Source organism: Zingiber officinale, chromosome 7A (genome assembly GCF_018446385.1).
Source record: "Zingiber officinale cultivar Zhangliang chromosome 7A, Zo_v1.1, whole genome shotgun sequence".
NCBI lineage: Eukaryota > Viridiplantae > Streptophyta > Magnoliopsida > Zingiberales > Zingiberaceae > Zingiber > Zingiber officinale.
In genome coordinates, this window is record NC_055998.1 from 66,511,873 (window position 1) to 66,532,221 (window position 20,349).

At 39.1% G+C, this 20,349-nt stretch overlaps 1 non-coding gene across 1 annotated transcript; it reads left to right on the top strand.

Moving 5' to 3' along the window:
* Positions 1 to 19,695: 19,695 nt before the first annotated feature.
* Positions 19,696 to 19,801, top strand: LOC122003275. The gene has a single exon (XR_006117917.1). It is a non-coding gene; the product is annotated as a small nucleolar RNA R71 (small nucleolar RNA).
* The last annotated feature ends 548 nt before the right edge of the window (positions 19,802 to 20,349 follow it).

Genomic DNA, 20,349 nt, shown 5'->3' on the forward strand with positions numbered 1-20,349 from the left:
CCTTTCCTTTTTATGCTAAGTGGGTGGAAGTTACAAAGATGAACTTTGCTTCCTTTCCTCCTTAATTCATGCATGTATTTTTCTAATGAGAATATGTCCTCATTCCTTCCCCTTAACTCTTCTCTTCATTGTTCTCTTAAACTCCACGAAAATAGAGAAGAAAAAGGAAGAAAGACAACTTGTCTTTTGCTACTCCTTTCCTTAACCAAGAGGTAAACAAGGGGAAGAAAGTTACTTGATTTTCTATTGTTCCCTCACTTAATTATATCTTTACTTTTAACTACAATTTCCATCATTTCCCATTCACATGTTATTCATTATCCTAGTGGTTATCATACATAATTTTATTTCTATCCTTTGTGAGTGGTTCAAGGTTCAAACCTTCACCTCTTCTTTTATTTCTCTTATTTCTTTTTTTTTTCTTTTTGATTCTTCTAACCTTTTAGGCTCTAAAGCAACTAACACCCATATACTTATCTTATAATTTTGTGGGTGTTACATGATCAATCTAAATCCTGAACTCCAAGTAGACTCACTAAATCAAATGAGCTCAATATCTCATATTGACTCATTTGGGCATGGCCATGCACTTCGTGGTCTCACTCTATCAAGAATACCGATGTCTCTCCCGTCATATAGGAGGGATAGATCTCATCTACATCACTCACATCCCTCCGTATAATTTGTTACATACCCAGTAATCGCCTTTATAGTCCACCCAGTTACGGGTGATGTTTGACGAAACCAAAGTACATAACTCCTTATGTAGGGAACCATGGTGACTTCAGGTCTAAGGACTAGTAGTCATATTAATAGCCACATGAGAAAGTATATGACACTCATATAACAATCCATGATACTTTCTCATGGCGGGTCATTCAGTATACATTCTCTAATGTATACCCATGTGTCAACTTGATATCTCTATATCCATGACTTGTGAGATCAAGTCATTGAGTTGACCTACATGCTAGTCTTATTGCATTAACATTGTCCCTGAATGTTAATACTCGACGAGGAATGATTAAGAGTAGTGTTCCCTATATCATTTCACTATCGATTCAACCAATCGATTGATATAGGTAAGAACCTTCTACTCAAGGACGTTATTATACTTAGTTTATTTGACACCAATACAAGTAAGTATAATAATCAAAAACCAAATGCCTTTATTTATATAGAATATGATACAACAAGTCCAAAATACAATCATCAAATGATTGGCTCTAGGGCTCTAGCTAACAGTCCCAACAGCTGGGCCTCTCCAACCTCATCCCAGAGAGTGGGTGTCCGACACGGCCTATCATACAATGCTTCAAACGGTGCCATCTGAATAGCCGAATGAAAGCTGTTGTTGTAGGCGAACTCTACCAACGGCAAATGGTCCTCCCAACTGCCTCCGAAATCTAATACACATGACCTCAGTAAGTCCTCCAGAGTCTGAATAGTCCGCTCTGACTATCCATCTTTCTGCGGATGGAAAGCTGTACTAAATCGGAGCTGTGTGTCCAAGGCCTGCTGCAGACTCTGCCAGAAATGAGACGTAAACCGTGGATCTCTATCCGAAATGATACTCAATGGAACGCCATGTAGTCTGATGATCTCTCGGCAATACAGATCTGCCAATCGATCCAGGGAATCAGTCCTCTGGATTGCTAAGAAGTGCGCAGATTTGGTTAATCGATCAACGATTACCCAAATCGCGTCATGACCTCATCGTGTCCTCGACAACCCTACCACAAAGTCCATGGTAATGTGATCCCACTTCCACTCATGAATAGGAATCCGCTGAAGTAATCCTGCAGGTCTCTGGTGCTCAGCCTTCACCTGCTGACAAACAAGACATCTAGCTACGAAATCCACGATGTCTTTCTTCATGCCGTTCCACCAATAGGAACGCCTCAAGTCTCGATACATACGGGTCCCGCATGGATGGATCACAAATCGAGAGCGGTGTGCCTCCTAGAGTAGCTCCTGTAAGATCGGATGAGACTGAGATACGCATAACCTGCCTCGGATGTATATAATACCCTCCTCGTCGCGTGTAAACTCGGTCTGCTGCCCGGAAGCTATCTGACTGCTAATGAACTGCAAATGTTGATCACCAGCCTGGGCCTCTTGGATCCTCGTCCTGATCGACGACTGAGCAACCATGGTAATCAGAATACCCTGCTCTGTCGATCCCTGCTCCTCAAGATCTAACTCAGAGAAACCCTGAACCAAGTCTGTAACTGAAACTCGGTGGCAAGCCAAAGTCCCTCTGGACTTCCTGCTGAGTGCATTTGCAACCACATTAGCTTTCCCCGGGTGGTAACTAATGGTACAATCGTAGTCCTTCAGGAACTCCATCCATCTCCTCTGTCGGAGATTAAGCTCCTTCTGAGTGAAAATATATTTGAGACTCTTATGATTAGTGAGAATCTCAAATGTAATACCGTATAAATGATGCCGCCAAAGCTTCAGAGCAAAGATGATGGTAGCTAACTCCAGATCATGAACTGGGTAGTTCTTCTCATGCTCCTTCAACTGTCGAGAAGCATAGGAGACTACCCTGCTGTGCTGCATCAGAACAGCGCCCAAACCCTGAAGAGATGCATCGGTGTAGAGTACAAATCCATCCTCTCCAGAAGGTAAAATCAAAACTGGAGTCGACACTAATCTTCGCTTTAGCTCCTAAAAGCTGGTCTTGTAATCCTCGGACCACGTGAACTTCACGCCTTTCCTGGTAAGACATGTCAACGGCATAGCAATACGCGAGAAACCCTCGATAAAACGTCGGCAATATCCTGCTAGTCCCAGAAAACTGCGGATCTCCTGCACTGACTTCGGCTGCTCCCAACTGGTGATAGCCTCAATCTTCTGAGGGTCTACTGAAATACCTCTGCTCGAGACCACATGCCCCAGAAAACCGACTGAGGATAGCCAGAATGCACACTTGCTGAACTTCGCGTACAGCTGATGTCGTCTAAGTGTCTCCAAGACTATGCGAAGATGCTGTGCATGTTCCTCCTCGGAACGCGAGTAGACCAATATGTCATCAATGAAAATGATAACAAACTAATCCAGATACTCCAAAAGGACACGGTTCATCAAGTCCATAAATACCGCTAGAGCATTGGTAAGCCCAAATGGCATTACCAAAAACTCATAATGATCGTATCTGGTACGGAAAGCTGTCTTCTGAATATCTGAGTCTCTGACTCTCAGCTGATGATATCTGGATCACAGATCAATCTTAGAATACACTGATGTACCTCTGAGCTAATCAAACAAATCCTCGATCCGTGGTAAAGGATATTTATTTCTGACGGTCACTGTATTTAGCTGTCTGTAGTCAATACATAACCTCATAGTGCCATCCTTTTTCTTGACAAATAATACCGGAGAATCCCATGGAGAAACACTAGGGCGAATAAATCCCCTATCCAAAAGCTCCTGGAGTTGAACCTTCAGCTCGTTCAACTCTTTTAGTGTCATACGATAAGGAGCTTTCGATGCCGGTGCGGTCCCTAGAATCAGCTCAATAGTGAACTCCACTTGCCTTCTGGGAGGCAGACCTAGTAACTCCTCTGGGAATACATCCGGATACTCACGAACTACCGGAACGTTAGAGAGCTGTGAACTACCGCTGTCCTCAGTACTAATCAAAGATAACAGAAAACCCTGACAGCCATGTGACAGCAGCTTTTGAGCCTGAATCGCCGAAATGATCGATATGCCGTCGTCTTTGATGCCAGTGAAATCCCACGAGGGTTGGTTCGGAGGCCGGAATGTGACCACCCTCGTCTGACAATCAACTGTGGCATGATATGCTGACCAATAGTCCATGCCAAGTATAATATCAAAATCGACCATTTCTAGTACTAATAAATCCACCATGAGTATATTGTTGTCGAAATCTAATGGACACCCGCTAACCTCTTGAGTGACGTCCAATGTATCACCGGACGATAGAGAGATGATCAATCGTTGTGATGATCCAACCTTCCCTTTGAAAACAAAATTACAGGGAAAGCAGCAGAAAAAAGGCGCCTTCTGCTACTAAACATATTTGGTCAGCAACCTTCAGACTAACAAAGTAACACTTGTCAGCTATTCAGAAGATTTTGTACGTTGTTGGAAATGCATTCATGTTGCATTCATTTAATCTGCACTAAAGAATGGGGAGCGGTTTTATGTACAGTTTATATGTTCATTGTTCAGAAGCTTCTTACTCATTTCCTCTGACAATGACTTGAGTCTAGCAAGGGCTTCCAACATCTTTGTTTACTTGAAAGGAATCAGATGTATGGATTGAAGTAGTATTGCATGTGTGATAATGAAGAAAGCTAAGTTGGAGGAGTCAACCCTCCAATGATGGAAGAAGCAAAGGTGTTGTTTCTCCTCTGAGGGAACAAGCAAAGGTGAAATGCCATCACATTCATTCAACTGACCCCAAAGTAAGAGTAAAGACTCTTTTGTAATAACTTCATGATTCTGGATAATTCTGTTGGGTTCTTCGGGCCGCGAAAACCACTTTTTCGCGTCACGGAAACCCCGAGTAACCCAAAGCCGTAGATCCGTGCAAAGATTCGTAAACAAAACTTTTTCGAAAAACCTTTTCTTGTACGAGTTTGTAAAACTTTAGATCTACACTAAAGTTAAGATTATACCTTTGATGCGCGCCCCACGCGAGTCCCGCTCGTCCAAATGATGCCGGATCTCAAGACCGTCAAGTGTCGGTCCTCTAGAAGTATCCACACGGACACACTAGATGGAGGTGACCAAAAACCAAGGTGTGCTAGCACCTATGTGGTTCGGCCAAAGGAGGAGGAGAGGGAGAGGGAGAGCTTGGAGAGAACCCAAGGAAGAAGAAGGAGTTACACCACTTGAATGAAAATGAAATCCACACACATCACAAAGTGGCCGGCCACTCTCCCTTGTGAAAACACCCAAATTAATTGCATTAATTGCAATTAATATGAAACCATTAAGAGAGTGGCTTTGTAACTTCCATGATGTGGCACCCATGATGATGTGGAACATCATTATTGGTCCACCTAATGCCAACTCACCAATGAGGTGGCAAAAGGTCAAGTCAAAATTGACCTTTGGTCTTCCTTCTCAAGTCAAGTCAAACTTGACTCAATCTCAACCATGGTTGATCTAATCTAACCATTTGATTCGAGCCAACTTAATATAATGAATCTAATTCATTAAATTAAATTGATTTAATAAGTCAAAATCTAAATTAGACTCATTGAACACATGAATCAACTTGAGTCGAACTCAAGTTAGCCCAATTAGGATTACTCTTAATCCAATTTGATTCATCAAATGAATCTAATCCTCTTGGTTCATCATATGAACCTAATCTCCATCTAATTGTCCTAAGTGTGTGACCCTATAGGTTCTTGTAACGTTGGCAATGCCCTAAACCCATTTAGGAGCATAAGTAATGAGCGGTATCTAGCAACACATCATTACTACCCAAGTTACAAGAATGTCGAGATCCGACATCACCTTGTGACTACCAATTGTGACTCCTCACAAAATAATGACAAGTGTACTTCTATCCTAGACATCTAGATTGATCAATATGAGGCATAGACCGTGTCATCCTCTAATCAATCTAAATCTTGAACTCCAAGTAGACTCACTCGATCAAATGAGCTCAACATCTCATGTTGACTCATTTGGGCATGGACATGCACTTCGTGGTCTAACTCTATCAAGAATATTGATGTCACTCCCGTCATATGGGAGGGATAGATCCCATCTACATCACTCACATCCCTCTGCATAATTTGTTACATACCCAGTAATCGCCTTTATAGTCCACCCTGTTACGGGTGACGTTTGACGAAACTAAAGTACATAACTCCTTATGTAGGGATCCATGGTGACTTCAGGTCAAAGGACTAATAGTCATACTAATAGCCACATGAGAAAGTATATGACACTCATATAACGATCCATGATACTTTCTCATGACGGGTCATTCAGTATATATTCTCTAATGCATACCCATGTGTCAGCTTGATATCTCTATATCCATGACTTGTGAGATCAAGTCATCGAGCTGACCTACATGCTAGTCTTATTGTATTAACATTGTCCCTGAATGCTAATACTCGACTAGGAATGATTTAGAGTAGTGTTCCCTATATCATCTCACTATCGATTCAACTAATCGATTGATATAGGTATGAACCTTCTACTCAAGGACGCTATTATACTTAGTCTATTTGGCAATAATATAAATAAGTATAATAACCAAACAAATGCCTTTATTAATATAAAAGAATATGATATACATGAGTCCATACAATCATCAAATGATTGGCTCTAGGGCTCTAACTAACAAATTCCTCACGACCCCCACCTCCTTTAAGTTGAGAACTTCATTACCAAGTGAAGTTTACAAAATAGCTCTCAGTATCTTGAGAGTGAACCAACCTAGAATTACTTTATATAAGCTAAGGGCAGGTCTAGTACTAAAATCTGATGCTTCCTCATATAATAAGTTAGAAAACAAAAACTCATCCTTACAATTAAACTGAAAATCATGTACCACACAGAGTTATGTTGCAAATCAGTATCGCATTCTTCCCATCTATACAACTCTAATATATATAATATAATCATGTTTTAAGCTTTATATATCCGTTAAATTATTACCCAGGTATTACTACAAGTATCAAAATTATAAAAGTAATTGTTTTACCTATTTGCCGTCTGGAGATGTTCCGTCGTTGTCCAGTCCCCATTTTACCTCAAAATTCCGAACGAGAAAATCACCGGAAATCCATATAAATCCGAAACGAAAATTCATTACATATACATAATGGAAAAATCCGTGCAATCCAAATAACTACCCAGTTTGACTCGCAAACTTGGGCTAACATATCCAGAATACAAAAAGTAGGTATCACACCCTGCTCTGATACCAATAAATTGGTATCAGATAAATCTCGAAAATCCAACACACGGAAATCAAACAAGTATCGCCAAACTTTGGCGCTCTGATACCATATCAATTGGTATCAGGTTATCCCAAATATCCAAAATACGAAAACAAAGATCTTAAAACCTGGCTCTGATACCACTAAATTGTCACGCCCCGGAGGAGTCCCTATCCGAAGAAATTTCGGCAACATCTCCCCTATACGGCGGACAATCTGAAACTTTTCTACATCCTCATATACCTCAGCCACATGCGGCTAGAATAAAAACAATAATAAAACACAACCACACAAATAACCGCGCAGTTTATATATAAGTAAACACAACAGTAATACCACGACTTGAAACCAACCCTACTCCACTACACCCATAAAATACAAATACGACAAACTCACCTCTTCTGCCGTCCAGGCAGGCATGTAGTAAAACATATCGAATAAAAATCCATCGACATCACAAAATCCATACAATGTCTATACCATCAACCAGAACAAGTTTAGCATAAACTAAGTAAGAAAACCAAAAGACCAACAATATCTTTGAGATCTGCAGGGACTAGCAACTGGAACTCTCTCCTGACAGCATCAACCTGAAAAATAACAACAATGGAGGCGAGGTGAGTCCAACACTCAGCAGGTACAACTGATATACAAAGTAGGGAAATAACATCTAGCACTAATCATGCGTACAGTTTCCTGATATAAGAAGGATAAAATGCAACTGAAATAAACAGGAGAGAAACTGTACTAACCAGGACCTAGGTATAAGGACAAACAGTCCGAGAGGTATAGAAATCCTGTATGCATGTCAAACATAGGCATCCAAACAATATGTAGCATATAAATGCAGCAAACACAAACACAAGCAATAAATGCATTAATGCGTATGATGCCAATGATGCGTCCTGGTCACCCCTGACACCAGTCAACCATCTCACACACAATAGTGAGACAGAGTGGGTAGGGCTGTAACAACCGTACACTCTGTCGTCACTGCTCCTGATGAGTGATCGAGTGGACGGGATGTTGTCGGAGTACACCTATCCTCCTACCCCAAATCATAAATGGGGGAGCGCAATGCTCTCAACTCCTGGTACATGATGACGGGGAGGAATCCCTACTGTCTACCACGTTGTGTCACACTACCCATGAGCGGACCAACGGAGCCAAACAAAGTCCCTGCTGTAACAAACTCTGCCTGAATCGACCACTAACCCATGAGTGGTGGTGTGTGCAGATCCATGTAACTGGTGATGTGCTCAACAATAATGGAGCGGACTATCGCACAGCATGCAATCATGCAAATGGTGCATGGCACTAAGCACAAAATATCCTGAACTAATCCATATATATATAAAAGTGCACCATAGGCCAACGAATCAAATCAAAGGTACACAGAAGGTATAAAACCTAGGTCCTGAACATGGTGAAGCATGGTATATCACTACCCCTATAAGCATGTATCAACAGGTAAGGAATACATGAGATGCAAAACAAGCAATCAACCAATCATGTAACAAGTATCGGGTAGTGATTAACCGAAATAAATAAGAGAACATAATTAGTGCTACTTGTTAAATTCACTACTATGCATATCAAAGACATAAAGTCAAAAGTACCCGCCTCCGATATAAATCGAGCTAGACAACCTCTGTGTCGAAGTGCTCGTCCCGTGTCACAGTCCTGTGATACCAATGTAAATATATTTCATTTAACTACAATTCTCATAAATAGCTAAATAAAATCTCTAACCCTAAATTAGGGCAAAACCCTAATTCAAAAGCACATAAACCTAATCAACATGTATCATAATCATGTTCCTTACCTAGACTCACATGATCATCTAATTAAGCAATAATGCAAGATTCGTAGACCACATCAAATATAAAATGTATTAAAATCTCTACATCATACCTTACTGCTCCTTCACCTCTCACAACCCTCTTCTGTTAATTTACAACCAGATAGGTCAATGAAGTCAATCCCGAGTGGCATTGATGTCGGATCCTAGTAGCCAGAGCCGCTACTGGAAACCTAGAAAACCCACCAGAAAACCCCCTTCCAGCTGTAATCCCTCACTGAACATAACAGGAAGAGATCAAAATTCCAACTAAATATAGATTCTTATCCCAACTTCAATCCAGCACTCCCTTACCTACAAGATCGCCGGAGATCAGAGAGTAAGACAAATAAGGATCGACCACTGATACTAGGGCACAGAGGAAATGGCACGGATGGTCTGCTCGGTGTCCTTGTCGGCTGCACCTTGGCTGGCGTCGGCGACCTGGTTGATCTAATCTAGGCACGGGAGAGGGAAAATCAAGAGAGATCGGTGAGGAAATGCTCTGCCGTGATGCGTCTGTGCGGAGGTGACCGAGGAAAAGAGGGGAAAGTGGGCGGCACCGTCGGGTGGAGAACGAAGGTGAAATCCGGCAACAAGGTGGCGATCGACGTCGGCGGCTGTGAACCCAATACTAGGGCACACGGCTGGAGGCTAGGGCTCGGGGTGGCCGGCGCTAGGCCTCGGCCGTCGGCTGTGGCGGCGCTGTCACTCGGCGGAAATGGCGGAGCAATATGGCTAGGGCAGACGAGGAGAGGGGTTCGGCTCGGGAAGGTAGAAGAAAAAGAAGAGTAGTCGCCGAAGGAAACAAGCCCGAGGAAGAAACCACTCGTGCGGTTAGGGCACGGGGAAGGAGTCGGCGCGCGTGGGTTCGGCGAGGTAAAAGAAAAAGAAGAAATTAAAAAAAAAGAAAAGGAAAAACAACTTTTCCTCACTTAAACGGGGTAACCCAAAGAGGCTTTCCCGGACCCCGTTTTTTTATCCCCATTAACTCGTCGGTACGAGCTCTGAAAAATTCCCGAAAAATTTTCAAAAATTCCGGGAAATTCCCTTATTAATATTCGCATACTTTCGGTATTTTACATAACCTTTGAATCCTACTCAAGTTAATATGTCCTAGCCTTAGATGACAAAGATATGTTTAGTTCATTTCTGAATGTTGCTTTCTCTTATTAAAATTAGAAGATGTGTTATTAATTTCCATTTGTTGCATTGTGGGAGTATTGCGTACCAGAACAAATAACTTCCCTATTTTACTTGATAACAACTTTGTCATCAAAAGAGACAGAATATCCATCCTTAAATAGTTTTAGAAACTGAAATCAAATTCTTTGTAAAACTTGGTACATAAAGACAATCAATGTTTTATTCCTATCAAAGGATAAATATCTCCCACTGCAACAGCTGCTACTTTTGCAGCAGTGCCCATGTAGACGGTGTTTTCCCCTTCATATAGTTGTCAGATTTCCTGGAACCCCTGCAATGAATTGCAGACATGATCAGTGGCTCCCGTATCTACACACCATGTACTAGTAGATAACACCACTAAACATGTTTCAACAACTAATGAATAATACACCTTTATTGTTTTCATTTCTGAGAGGTCAGCCCACCTTAGTGACCAAGTTTTGTTTCCAATCATTATAATTGGAACTAATAAGTGTATTTTCTAACATCTAGGGGATTGAAAAACATTTCAAATCCTAAGAATCATAAAAAATATTTTGTTCAAGACCAACACCTTAAAATCCCCGTGAATTTTGTATGTCATGTTAGTGTGGACGTATAAAATTTGTAAGAGGAGATTTTATCCATTAATTTTATTGTCTTGTCAACCTATCTTTATGACAAATAAAATTAATAGTTGGTCTATCTTCGATCAAATATTTGGTCAAAACTTTAGAATTTAAAATAATATTGATTCCTCACAACAATATCATTTAAATTCACCAACACCTCAAACACCGTGAATTTTGTATGTCACATTAGTGTGGACGTATACGAATTCAAACATTTGTAAGAGGAGGGTTTGACCCATTAATTATCTTGTCAACCTTAAATTACCTCAAACACCATGAATTTTGTATGCCACGATAGTGTGGACGTATATAAATTTAATTATTTGTAAGAGGAGGTTTTACCCATTAATTTTATTTTGTCAACCTAACTTTATGAAAAATAAAATTACCTCAAACACCATGAAATTTGCATGCCACAATAGTGTGGACGTATACAAATTCAAATATTTATAAGAGGGGGTTTTAGCTAACTTTATGACAAATTAATAGTTGGTTTTTCTTCGGTCACACAAATAATAGCAGTGACTCTGATGGGGAGGATACTATTAAATGTGCCTAAGTGTATACCATTACTTGATACTAAGTCCACTAAATAGAATTATACCCCTTTAGTTGGAGAAGATCACACACATCCTAAATAATTTCCTATAATCATCCATTAAGGAAGTTTGATCTAGTGATCCACAAACAAACTCATCCGATGTGGAGGAAGACACTCAAAGCCAACGCGCAAGTTTGAATGCATCACTTACAAACTAGTAATGGAGACCGTGGAATTTAATTAAATTCCTCTCCCACTTAGTTATTTAGAGCGAGGAATTTTAACATGCATACAAGCACACAAAACACAAGCACACACAGCATAAAAGGAAATAAATAAGAAAAATAATTTTCCAACTATTATGACCTCATCCAATGTTGTCCTCCGTATGCCACCAACCCTAGCTGCTGCTATCTTTAGTCACCGCCATCGAGTCTAGTCATCGCATCTATCTGCTTATTTTCTACTACGCCTCTGGTCCTCAAATAGTCCCACGCCTCGCAAAGATACAATTCGCGACAAAAATAAAATTTTACATTTATCGATCCTATATTCCATGAAGGAATGTACATATAATCTAAATCAAACAAAATGTAAAATCCTAATAACTAATACAACTCTTGCTGTATTTAACATTACAATCATGCACACACATAAAATGCCCTCGACATGTCCGAGGATCCAATCACACACAAACACAACATGACCATAATAGTTGGATCTAGGATGCCTGCAACCACAGAGTTAGTCTATTTGCACATCCTACTATTATCATGCCTAATTATGTATGACATGTGCATAATTAAACTAAAAACCAAACACACAGAGGCTAAAACCTAGCTATGATACTAATTGTTGGTTGCTACTCGGAATATCGTACTGGTTCCACTATACAAAAATTTTGTACAAGTACCGAACCTTTCCTAACAACCTATTTTGTTCTTTAGAAATTAAACTTGGAACCACAAACAGAACTTAACATTATTGATTCCAAGTTCAACTTATCTATTCTTAGAGGTTTAGACTTGGATCGCAAACGATGCTTAGCATTATTAATCTAAATCCACCCATGTTACAAAGTTGATTAAATATTTATTTCAAAGATCGACTTCTAGGTTAAACATGGCGAGGCACTAGGCCTTCTTGGGTATGGGATCATCCACCACTTCCTAGACAAAACCTTTTAATGAAATTTAATATTTAATCTCCTTATAGTAACCCTAGGTTTAACCACTAAGAACAATCGAATCACAAGATCAAAAAAACAAAAGAAACACATAATCGAAACATAAAATTGATTGCCTAAAATCAATAGCCTCTTGTGTTTGGTATTTCAAGATCCATACAAAGAAAACTAGTATGATGCAGAATAAGACAACGAGTTATACCTTTCTTTGTAGCTAAAGACCTCTTGATCTTCTGTTGTATTCCTCACCTCCTCTTGGACGTTGTGTGGGCGATGATCTACCAAGATGAATTCCACCGGGACCACTTCTTCTTCTCCAAGACTATTGAGCCATCAAGAGATGACAAAATAGGAAATTTCCTTCTTCTTCTCCTTCAAGCAACCGGCCACTAAGTGCTTCTCCTCTTCTTCTTCTTCCTCTCCAAGCAACTGACCACAAGGATATAGCAAACCTTGATGCCTGATAAGCACAAAATACTGATGTGTCACGAAAGGGCTTATCAAATTAACAATTTAATATTTCACTGAACCCCTTAATTTCACAATAACGTTGTAGTAACGAGCCTAGGATCGATCCGAGGAACCAACAGTATGATGTAATCTAGGATTGTCTTTTTATTCCTATTTTTGGGGTTTTCGATATAAAAATGGAGTTGGGGGTTTAAAAGCTTTAAATCTAAATCTAACAGAGGAAAAACACAGCAATTAAGAAATTAATCTAAAGCAAGAGTGAAACCTAACTATGTACCAATGATCAAACATCAACGTATTGTCACTCTACGTTGTGATTAAACCATCGACACACACTTAAACTAAAGATAAAATAGCAAAACACAATTAAATCTGATCTAAACAGAAATGAAACCCTAACTTAGAATTTAAACACTAAACAAGTAACCAAGCAACAAATTAAAATCAAATTAAACTACAACAAGGTAAAGAAATGCTAACTACTTGCATAAAAAGATAACAAAACATAAAAGTAATCTGTGCTAAGCTATAAAAACAATAACAAAATGAATTTAAATGTAAACCATTCCAACTCACAACCAATTCCACAAGTTTCACACTCTTGCCGTCACACAAGAGTGCCAAAGTCGAGACCACCCAACTTTGGACCTCAATGGAACATCTCAATGGCGTATCAGCTCAAGGAGTGCTTAACTACACCGACGGACCACCCCCGGCGAGCTAAGAACAACCCTAAACCCAAGAATGGCCCGAAAATCTGCAAATCTGAGCTCTGGATCTGGGATGAAGTTGCGGATGATGGTATGCTGTCGGATGGAGCTCAGGAACACCGGAGGACCACCGCCGATAGTCGCTGATGTGAATCGGAGTCGCCGATTGGAGGAACACCTCCAAATCGCGCTGAAACAGAGAAGATCTAAGAGCTAAATTCCACCGGAGGGAACACCCTTCGATGGCTCCAGAAGATCAGGATGAGCTGCAATAAAGTTCTACAATGAGGTTGAAGCTTGAAAGAATTGATCGGAGAAGGAAAGGGGTCGAAATCCGAAGAAATATCGCCGGGACGAAGCTGCTGTGCGTGGAGAGATCGACGAAGGAAGCTGGGTACTGTAGCTTCTGTTTTGAATCAGATCTGGATCTGAACGGACGGCTGGGATTAATTTGGAGCTAAATCAACGGTGAAAGTTTACCCAAAATCTGATCCGAAGGTACTAATGTTGATCTAGGGTCTGGATCTACCCTCCTGTAGGTCGGATCGATCAGATCATCACTGGATGGCCCAGATCGGCCCAGTCTTCATTGAACGGCCCAGATTAAGTCGGGCTGGATCAATGGCTAGATGAACTCCGATCTGGATCAAAACTTCTGGATCTTCATCAATGGCTCAGATCTGCTCCCCATTAGGTTGGATCGGCCAAATCTTCAACAGATGGTTCAGATCTCTCCTATTCTTGATGAACGACCAAAATCAACCCAAAGCTTGATCTTCTCGTTTAAATTCCGATTCGAGCCCAATTTCGGTCCAAATAGATCCAAATCTAAGATCCTTTGATGCCTACAAAATAAGAACCAAATATTAGCATCAAATAGCACAAAAATAAGATAATTTGCAATTAAGTCCAAAAATACACACTATGCACAAAGTGTGATGTAACCATGATTTAAACCTGTAAAATCAACATCAAACCATGCATATATGAATCAAAATAATGTAGTAAAATCATAGTTATCAATGCCGCCGGTCCTAAGGAAGCAAAAGAGGTGACAAGATGAAGGTGGTGCCACTGGCCACAAGAAAGAAGAAAGGAAAGGAGCATGGCCGACCACCAAGGAAATAGAAAGGGAATAAAAATAGGTTCCCCTTTTTTGAGGCACCCTCTCCCCTTCTTTTATAATCCTTGGTCATGCTAAAAAAGGAAAGTTTAATTAAAACTTCCTTTTAATCTTCTTATGGCCGGTCACATCATGGTATACTAAAAAGGAAAAATTTTTACAACAAAAATTAAAGCTTCCTTTTAAACCATGATGTTTACAAAAGGGAAAGTTTTAAACATAATTAAAACTTCCTTATTTGTTGCCTCCCTCTAAAAGAGAAAATTTTAATAATAATTAAAATCTCTCTTTTTAAATTTTCTATTGTACATGGCAATAAAGGAAAGTTTTAAAAATTAAGCTCTCTCTTTTAAAACATGTAGACAACTACAAAATAGGAAAGATTAATTAAAATTTCTCTTTTTAAATCATGGTTACATAAAAGAAAAATTTTATCAAAAATTAAAATCTTTCTTTTAAATATTATAGACAACTACAAATAAGGAAAGATTAAAATCTCTCTTTAATCTTTTGTAGATAGCTATAAAAGGAAAGATTTTAAAATCTAAAACTCTCTTTTTTAAAACCATGAGGATGACTATAAAAGGAAATTTTAAAAATAAAATTTCTTTTTAAAATCCCTTTCATGAATGGATATAAAAGGAAAAATTTTAACAAAAATTAAAATCTTTTTTAATCCTATGTGACCGGCCCCATGCTTGGACACCAAGCATGATTTGGCCGACCACTACTTGGGCTCCAAGCCTATACATGGCCGGCCCCCTTGCTCCAAGCAAGGTTGTGTCCGACCCATTATTTGGATAAGAAGTGGACTTAATGGATATAAGGTTTTATATAGGCTACAACAGGGATCGAGAGGAGAAATTGGTTTTGGTCTCCCGATGAGCTTGAGCTTCCTGTGTTCGTCCCGAACACCCAACTCAAGTTCATCAATTATAACTCATACCACTAAAGAGTTATTATTGAACTACCACACCAATCCCAAATTACATTATGGGCTCCTTCTTATTATGAGTGCATTAATATCCCTGTGTTTAAGATATTGAATGTCCATTAATTAAATGAGTTACTGACAACTCACTTAATTAATATCTAGCTCCAAGAGTAGTACCACTCAACTTGATTGTCATGACGGACTAGGTCCACCTGTAGGGTTTATATGACAACCCTTATAAGCTCCTCATGGGGACATCATCAACCTATATTACTAGGACACAGTTTCATTCTATTATCAACAACATATCATATAAATAATATATTTCCCTACTTATCGGGCCTATTGATTTAACGAGCTAAATCACACCCTCTAATAAATTAAAGAAATAAATATTAAATATACGTGCTTGTTATTATATCATGATTAAGAGCACGTACTTCCACAATAGCAGAGGTTTTGTTCTCTTATATAATCAGTATAAAAAGAAACTACCTCAAATAGTCCTGCTCAATACACTCATAGTGTACTAGTGTAATTTTATAGTATAGATAAACTAATATCAAATTACACTACAACCACTCCAATGGTTTGTCCATTCCATCTTGGTTGTGAGTAACTATTTATAATTTATAAGGATTTGATAACATGATCTTCTGTGTATCTCCTCACACCATGTTATCTACAATATAAATTAAATGGACAATTACACTTAGTATAAATGTAGATATTTGACCAATGTGATTCTTATTTCTAAGTAAATGTTTATACAAAAAGCTAGGCTTTTAGTATACATTCCAACACAAGTATCTAAAGATGGGATTTTACATATGGGAAGCTTTAGCTCTAGAAGACTCATAAGGTTGATCCTATCTGGTGATTGAATTCCAAAAACTATTCCAATTAAATCTAGGGTTAAACATGCAAGAGCCGCCAGTAGACAAACCAAAACAACTGTTGAAGTCACTAAATGTCCACTGAATTTCTTGATTCATTAACCTAAAATAATCATCTTTGTTTGAATAGTGGACATCTAATGAGCTTAAGAATTCAAATATAATTCGAGGGTATGTAGGAAGACGTGTGTGCATAATATCATCCCAATCTAGAGAACTAATCATCCAATCTAGCTCATCTTTAATTCCTAAAATATTTAAAACAGTTGGGTGTATGTATCGTGTACATACAACCTTCCTTGTGAAAAGAATATCAAATCTAGCTTTATGATCTTCATTTCTAAAACAATATTGAATTCATTTTTGTTACCTTTGTCGCGTGCCCTCCATTTGCCTTTCTCCTTTATGACTTTCTCCTTGCCCTTTTCCTTTGGTGGATCCTTTTCTCAGCTTGAACCACCACCTCCTTTTGGAAGTTTCTTCAAAAAGTTGGACATGATGTCGAGTTCCAAGGGGAAAAGTGTTGTTTATTTGGAAAAGTGAGATCTTGAGAGAATGGGTCTTGGAAAATAGGATCTTAGGGAAGGAAGTTGTAGATCTTGAGGGTACGAGAAGAGAATTTCTGTTTAGATCTAGATCTGAATGTAGTTTATGGAGAAGATTGATTGAGAGATCTAGATCTGAGAAGTTAAGAAGGAAGGTTGAAGAAGACGAAGAATTGGAGAGAAGAATTGACTTGGGGGGGGGGGGGGTGTGGCGACACGACCTTGGCACGGCCGTGTCTTATAGACACGAACAGGAAAAAGTGCTCCACACGACTGTGTAGATCTACATGACCTAAGTTGTCCTCCCTATGGCCAGATCTACACAGCCATGCCAAATGGCACGGGCACCACATGCTCCTTCTCTGCTTTGTTTACACGACCATGTTTGTCACATGGCCATATTCTTTTCCTTCTCTATTGGCCTTGCATGCCCATCTAGCACATACGACCAACTCCTTCTCCTCTAGAATTTTTACACGGCTGTGAGAAGTTGCACAGCCTTGACCTTCTTCTTCTTGGGTGAACTCACATGGGCGGTGTGAGTCACACAACCAGCTACTCTTCCCTCTCTGTAAGTGCTACACGACCATGTATGGTACACGACCGGACTCTATCAGGACAAAAAAAATGCTACACTTCCTCCTTTCTGACTTCTCCAATGGCTCCATGCTCATGAAATAGTCATGGCCAGCTCATGGAAGTTGTGTTCAACTTAAAGACAAAAATAACAACGGATTAAAAACACTACTAATGAAAAAGAAAACTCAAATTGAATCTAAAAAGAATAACCCTTGGGTTGTCTCCCAAGAAGCGCTTGTTTAAGGTCATTAGCTCAACCCCGTTTCCATTTTCACGGCTATACCTAAGGAGATACAGATTTCTCACCTAGGGTTGAGTGTGCTCCTTCTTCCCTCATTCTTGCCCTCGGAGGGCAGATGTATTTTTCATTTTTAATGGGAGGCCTTCTCCTAATGCTTGCTGGATCATGTTCTTCGTCCAACGACCTCCCATGAGGATGGAAGTTCCAATCCTCAAATCTGTGGGCATCTGCCCTACTGCAAACACTCACTAGAAAAGAAGAGACATGGTTAGAAGAATTAGATAGATCATATTCCAACCTTTCCTTATCGATTACCAATGAAAGTCTATGATTTTTCAGATCAATTATTGCTCCATCTGTTGCAAGAAAGTGTCTTCCCAATATGATTGGAATTTTTGGGTATTCTTCCATCTTAAGTACCAAAAAATCTGTGGGAACAATGCTCTCACCAATCTCTACTGGCATATTTTCCACAATACCCATAGGATACCTGCAAGAATGATTAGCTAATTGCAGTGCCATGGTAGTAAGTTTAAAGTTTTTGAGCCCTAGCTTATTATAAACTGAGTATAGAATGAGGTAACACTTGCCCCCAAATAACAAAATGCTTTTTCTATAAATTCAGCTCTTATAGTGCAAGGTATATAAAAGCTTATTGGATCTTGAAGTTTCAAGGAAGTGTTCTTCTCAAATAAAGCGCTACATTCTTTAGTAAGAGCTACGGTCTCAATATCTCCTTTTTTTTCTTTTGTTGGACATAATATCCTTCAAAAATTTGACAAACTTTGACATTTGTTGAATTGCATCAATCAGAGGTACCTCAACACAAATATCTTTAACTTTATCCAGAAATCTGCCGAACTCTTCACCTTTTTTCATCATGACCAATCTTTGAGGAAAAGGGATTACTTGGCTTTGAGGGTAAAGTGGAAGAGTCTCTTCAACCTTCTTGGTACTCTCCTCTTCATCTTGAATTTGAATTTGTTCAAGTGTTGGAGGAGAGAGCTCTTCTTGAATTTCCATCTCTTTTGGAGCAGTCACTTGAGGATCTCCCAAGGCCCGTCTGCTCCTAAGTTCAATTCTGTTGCAGTGTTCCATTGGGTTGACATCAGGTTTACCTGGAAATTGTCCTAATCCTCTTGAAGGTGATGAAGCTATCTGGGTAATTTGGCTATCTTGTATTTTCTAGAGCTTCTCTGCATTATCCATTTTCTTGAGTAAGTAGCTTGATCTCTTACTTCATTTCATTTTGATTGGGCATAACTTCTTCAATCATTTTCTCCAATTTAGAAAACTGATAGCTTTGAGAAGATTGTTGTTGATAGCCTTGCTATCCAGGCTGATAGCTCGATCTAACCCCCGTGGATGGTTTTTATTCTTGATTATTTCTATAAGAGAAATTTGAATGATTCTTCCAACCAGGGTTGTATGTGTTGGAGTATGGATTATTCTATTTCTGATTGTAACTCATGATAGCATCATATTATTCTAATTGATTGATTTGTGTAGAAATAGCTCCTAAATGACATGAGTCTTGAGAATGATCTGAGCTTCCACAAGTTTCACAAACATATACTATGGCAATGATCGATGCAGAATTTGTTCCCATACCTTCCAGTTTATTAGTAAGAGCATCTAATTTCGAAGACATTAAAGTAATTGCATCTACATCAAATTTTCCTGATGCTTTAATTGGGTTTTGATAGGAATAGTCTCCACTTCTTTCTGTTGCCCATTGATGATGGTTTTGCGCTACACTCTCAATAATGTCCTCGGCCTTATCTAAACTTTTATTCATAAGTTCCCCTCCAGCTGCAAAATCTAGAGACACCTTAGTATGATAGTTGATGTCGTTATAAAAAGTATGTAGAACTGGCCATTTTTCTAAACCATGATGTGAGTATTGTCTGAGCATATTGTTGTATCTATCCCATCCTTCAAATAAAGATTCTGAATATGATTGTCTGAAGCTTGCAATTTGATTTCTCATATAAGCGGTCTTACTTGGAGGATAGAATTTATCAAGGAATTGTTGCTCACATTTCCCCAAGTGGTTATGCCGTTAGTTGGTAAAGAATTAAACCATTGTTTTACTCTATCTCTGAAAGAAAACCAAAATAATAATAATCTCACTGCTTTGGATGGAACACCATTCATCTTCATAGTTCTACATATTTCATAGAAAATTTTAAGATGTTGATTAGGATCTTTATGTGGTCCGCCTCCAAACTGATATTATTGTACCATAGTGATTATTGCAGGCTTGATCTCAAAATTGTTGGCTTCAATAGATGGTCTTGTGATACTAGAATGAAGCCCTCTGGCATAGGGTGCTGCATAATCTTTCAATGGTTTGTTTGCCATATTAGTGCATTCTTGTTCTTCTTGATTTCTTTGCAAAATCTTCCTTCTATGAAAAGTTCCATCAATCTTTGGATCAAGAGGTAATAGATTTCCTGCAAAGTTAGATCTACGCATACAAGAACAAGATCTCAAGTTTTTTAGAATTTCTTTTACTTGAAAAATAAACTAAACTAAAA